Here is a 6,000-nt window from a genome sequence, read left to right as displayed (position 1 = left end):
ATATGCTGACATCTTTGCTTGGTTGTATGAAGACATGTCGGGTCTAGATACAAATATTGTGCAACATTTCCTGCCTTTGCAGCCTGAGTGCGTGCCTGTGAAGCAGAAGCTCAGAAGAACTCATCCAGATATGGCAGTGAAGATCAAAGAGGAAGTTCAGAAGCAAATTGATGCGGGGTTTCTGGTGACTTCTACATATCCTCTATGGGTGGCCAACATTGTGCCTGTGCCTAAGAAGGACGGAAAAGTCCGAATGTGTGTTGATTACAGAGATTTGAATAAGGCTAGTCCTAAAGATGATTTTCCTCTACCACACATTGATATGTTGGTAGACAATACAGCTAAATTCAAAGTCTTTTCCTTTATGGACGGATTTTCCGGTTATAACCAGATCAAGATGGCACCTGAGGATATGGAGAAGACAATATTCATCACACCTTGGGGAACATTCTGTTATCGAGTGATGCCCTTCGGTTTGAAGAACACCAGAGCCACGTATCAACGAGCTATGACTACCTTGTTTCATGATATGATGCACAAGGAGATAGAGGTCTACGTTGATGATATGATTGCTAAGTCCCGAACGGAAGTTGAACATCTTGAGCATTTGTTGAAGCTTTTTCAGCGTCTGAGGAAGTTCAGACTTCGCCTGAATCCGAACAAATGTACATTTGGAGTCCGTTCTGGCAAGTTGTTGGGTTTTGTAGTCAGCGAGAGAGGTATTGAGGTTGATCCTGCAAAGGTCAAAGCAATACAAGAGATGCATGCGCCCAATTTGAGAAGCAAGTCCGAGGTTTTCTTGGCCGCTTGAACTACATTTCAAGATTTATATCCCACATGACTGCCACATGTGCGCCGATATTCAAGCTCCTCTGGAAAGATCAGTCTCATGATTGGACCGAGGATTGCCAGAAAGCTTTCGACAGTATCAAAGAATATCTGTCTGAACCTCCGATCTTGTCTCCGCCTGTAGAAGGAAGACCTCTGATCATGTATCTGACTATGCTTGAAGACTCGATGGGTTGTGTACTCGGTCAGCAAGATGAATCAGGGAAGAAAGAATCCGCTATCTACTACCTCAGTAAGAAGTTTACTGATTGTGAGTCTCGATACTCTATGCTTGAGAAGACGTGCTGTGCTTTGGCTTGGGCTGCTAAGCGTTTGCGCTAGTACATGATAAATCATACAACTTGGTTAATATCCCGAATGGATCCAATCAAGTATATTTTTGAGAAGCCTGCTTTAACCGGGAGGATTGCCCGTTGGCAGATGTTGTTGTCTGAGTATGATATCGAGTATCGAGCTCAAAAAGCTATCAAAGGTAGTATCTTGGCTGACCATTTAGCGCACCAGCCGATTGAAGATCATCAGTCTGTTCAGTACGACTTCCCAGATGAGGAGATTTTGTATTTGAAAATGAAAGATTGTGATGAGCCTACACTTGATGAAGGTCCGGAACCTGGTTCCAGATGGACGATGGTGTTTGATGGCGCTGTAAATCAGTACGGAAATGGAATTGGGGCGGTAATCATTACTCCTCATGGCACACATATTCCTTTTACAGCAAGGCTAACTTTCAAATGCACGAATAATATGGCTGAGTATGAGGCCTGTATTATGGGACTGGAAGAATGTATTGATTTGAGAATCAAACATCTTGACGTGTATGGTGATTCGGCCCTGGTTGTTAATCAGATCAAGGGTGAATGGGAGACGAATCAGCCTGGTCTCATTCCGTATAGAGATTATGCGAGGAGGATTTCAACGTTCTTTACAGAAGTTGACTTTCATCATATTCCTCGAGAGGATAATCGGATGGCAGATGCTCTTGCCACGCTTGCATCCATGATTATGGTCAAGTATTGGAATGAAGTACCCAATATCTCCGTGATGCGCTTGGATAGACCAGCTCACGTGTTTGCAGTTGAAGAAGTGCATGATGACAAGCCTTGGTATTTTGATATCAAGAATTTCCTTCAGAACCAGGTTTACCCACCTGGGGCATCTGTGAAAGACAGGAAAACTTTGAGAAGGTTGTCAGGCAGTTTCTACCTCAGTGGTGAAGTGTTGTATAAGAGAAATTTTGACATGGTTTTGCTCAGATGCGTGGATAGACACGAAGCAAACCTGTTGATGACCGAGGTCCATGAGGGTTCATTTGGTACTCATTCCAATGGACATGTCATGGATAGAAAGATGCTGAGAGCAGGCTACTATTAGCTGACAATGGAGTCTGACTGCTGCAAATATGTGAAGAAATGCCACAAGTGTCAGATTTATGCGGATAAGATTCATATTCCTCCGACACTTCTGAATGTGATTTCATCACCATGGCCTTTCTCTATGTGGGGAATCGACATGATCGGCATGATTGAACCAAAGGCGTCCAATGGGCACAGGTTTATTCTCGTAGCAATTGATTACTTCACCAAATGGGTTGAAGCCGCTTCGTATGCGAATGTGACCAGGCAGGTGGTTGTGAAGTTTATCAAGAATCAGCTGATTTGCCGTTATGGTGTGCCAGATAAGATCATTACTGATAATGGATCTAATCTGAATAATAAGATGATGGATGAGTTGTACGCTGAATTCAAGATTGCACACCATAACTCCTCTCCTTACAGACCTAAGATGAATGGGGCTGTTGAAGCTGCTAATAAGAATATCAAGAAGATTATCCAGAAGATGACAGTTATGTACAAAGATTGGCATGAGATGCTGCCATTTGCTTTGCATGGATATCGTACATCTGTCCGCACTTCAACAGGGGCAACCCCTTTTTCTCTTGTTTACAGCATGGAAGTTGTTCTCCCAGTAGAGGTGGAGATCCCATCAATGAGAGTCTTGATGGAAGCCAAGTTGACTGATGCTGAATGGATTCAGAGTCGTTATGACCAGTTGAATTTGATTGAAGAGAAGCGATTGACTGCCATGTGCCATGGTCAGTTATATCAGCAGAGAATGAAGAAAGCATTCGATAAGAAGGTCAAGCCTCGTGTGTTCCGAGAAGGTGACCTCGTGCTCAAGAAAGTCTTGTCTTTCGCGCCCGATTCCAGGGGCAAGTGGACTCCAAACTATGAGGGTCCATATGTTGTTAAGAGAGCCTTTTCAGGCGGTGCTTTGATGCTCACAACAATGGATGGGGAGGATTTCACTCGTCCTGTGAATTCAGATGCAGTCAAGAAATACTTTGCCTAAAAAAAAGAGTATATGCAAATCAATAAAAACATAATAGCTCGCTAAGTTGAAAACCCGAAAGGGCGGCTTAGGCAAAAAAATGAGCGTCTCGGTGGAGAACCCGAAAGGGCGATCCAGGCAAAAATTAGAGACATGAAAAAAAAGAGTATTTGCATCCCGCTAGATTGAGTACCTCACCCTGGGGCAATCTAGGCAAAAATTAGGGATTTGGCAAGTAACTGCATCCTGACAAGATTTTCTGTTCCGCAGCTGTCTTTTCGTCAGAGATTCTCGATTCATCGTCGACTGAAGCTTCGAATACATCGAGATTCAAATTGGTAGAGAAAGGATCATTATGTTCAATGTAGCCCTCTTCCAATATATATCACTGATTTCAAATTTGTACAGATCTATGGAGTCTTGCCATTTGCAGGCTACCATTCCATCAAATCAATTTGAGCTTTGATCCAATTATTTGCTCTCTTATTTGTTTCAATTCAACAAATGTTTTGTATCTTTTAATTGATAAAATGTCATTGTTTTAAACAAATAAATTTTTCAAATTGTTGTTCTAAACAAAGTGAACATTCACAATGATGAAAGGATACTTAAGAATTTCTCAGTGCTCTCCCAAGGGTGGTATGATTTCCAACAGGTAAGACATTCGTTCATATTCCTGGCATGGTTGTATCCTCTTTCTCCGTTTCTGTTGGTGGGGTTGTTCCCCAAGCAGAGCTTTTGTTGGGGTTGTTCCCCAAGCAGAGTGTTTGATAGAGACTTCACAGTCTTCTCCAACAACATTCTTTCCTCAGCACGGTCGATTTCTTTTTGGAAGACTCAGTAAGTTGGTGGGTTGACACCCCGTTACTTTGTCTATTTCCCCGGTGAAGTCGCTGGCAGAATTGTTGATATGATGTACTGCATTTGTGCTATATCTTCTCATTAGAGTGCTTGTTGAGGTGTTCGCCTCTTATCCCTTCAGCAGGGTAGTGATATTTTCCTCCTCAGCGGTTTGTGGATTTCCTTTTGGAAGGTCCAGATTTGGTGGTTGATCCCCAGTCTCCTCCTCATCCCCGGTGGATTCCCCAGTGGATTCCCCAGTAAAGTCGCCAGTAGATTTGTGGTATGGTGGATTATATCTGTCTGATTGCCCCAGAGTCCCCGCCAGAGTTGGTATCCCCAACAGAGTCAGGATCCCCTCCAGAGTTGGTTTCCCCAGTAGGGTTGGTTGGTGATCTATCATCCAGAGATTTGGTTGATTCCCTGATGCTTTTGATCCCTAGTAGAGTGGCTTGTTGCAGAATCTACATGTGTGATCTATGTTCTTCCTTCAGTGGGTTTATCCCCGATGGAGTGGCCGACGGTTTTCCCAGTAGAGCTGCTTGTGCAGTTAGATTCTACGTGGATGATCTGTTCTCCCTTTGTGGGTTGTTCCCCAGCGGAGTTATTCGGAGTTGCCTTTGTGGCAGTTCTCGCCTGTGCAGTGAACTCTTGTTCCCCTACAGATATCTCGGGATTTCTCCTTTCCCCCAACAGATTTGTCTTTGTGGCTGTTTATGCCTGTTGTGACTTTCTGTTCCCCAGTTAGGTTGATTGTAGATCCATCACTCAGAGATTTTGGGAATTCTTTCTTATCTCTGATCTTTTGCCTCCCCGCAGATCTTTGCTTTTGGCATATAGATCTCCAGCAGATTGGCTCTCCAGTTGGATTTCTTTGGTTTCCCCTGGAAGTGTAGTACCGGGCGTTTGATTCCTGGGCCTGTTTGTGTTAGATATGTCTGTTTTGTCAGCATTCATCAAACATAAATTCCGCATATTCATGCATATTCATAAACATTCAGATATTCATGTTGCATTTTTTGCCATATATCTCTTGTTTGTTGTCTCCTGCTGTGGGTGATATAGATCTCTCCAATAGATCTCCCTCAAGCAGATGTCGGGTGTTTAATCTCTCAATATAGAGTCAGCCCCATAAGCAGAAAGTGTCTGTCTTTCCTTCTGCATTTCCCCATTGAGATATATCCTCGTGGATGACGGTTTCTTCCGTTTCCTCCCAACACATATATTGGGATGGATTTTCCTATTGAGTTATATCCTCATTAGGACGAGTCTTAATTCAGTCGGTCTTTTCGATTTGATTCCGAATTGGCTATTTGTCAACTGTTTCTTGTGCTTCCCTGTGGAATAAATGAATGAATTGCCCAGTAACCGGCAATAATTATTTTATCCCCAGCGGAATCTTTTTGGGCCTCTACCCTTATACCAGTAGTTGTAAGTCCTATGTTCCTTTTCCTCTTGGCGGAATTTGTGGTTATATACCTTTTATTCCTCAGCCAGAGTCGATTGGTTTTCTACCCAGTAATCGGTAGTTGTAAATCCTATTTTCCTGCTCTCCAACAGTTTGTGGTTTGTTATAAACCCTATGTTGTTTCCCGTGCGGAATTGTGATTCTTTCATTCCCCACGCGGAGTCGTTGGTTTTCTACCCCGTATTCGGTAGATGTAAACCCTACCTTTTTATCCTCATCAGAGTTGTTGGCTACTACCCCGTATTCGGTAGTTGTAAGTCCTATCTCTTTTCCCCTAGCAAAGGTAACCTTTGTGGTTCATTCTGGTTGACTGTGGATCTTGTGGTCTTCTACCCCGTATTCGGTAGTTGTAAATCCTATGCTGTTGTGGTTTTATCCCCAACGGAGTCTGCTTCTTTGTGGAATAAGTTGAATAATTGCTTAGTATTTGGCATTCATTCACCCTATCCCCAGTTGAGTTTGGTTTTCTACCCCGTATTCGGTAGTTGTAAACCCTAATTGCTCCCTTTGCAGAG

Source organism: Lathyrus oleraceus, chromosome 6 (genome assembly GCF_024323335.1).
Source record: "Lathyrus oleraceus cultivar Zhongwan6 chromosome 6, CAAS_Psat_ZW6_1.0, whole genome shotgun sequence".
Lineage (NCBI taxonomy): Eukaryota > Viridiplantae > Streptophyta > Magnoliopsida > Fabales > Fabaceae > Lathyrus > Lathyrus oleraceus.
The sequence above is the reverse complement of the archived record's forward strand: the minus strand, read 5'-3'. Positions refer to the sequence as shown.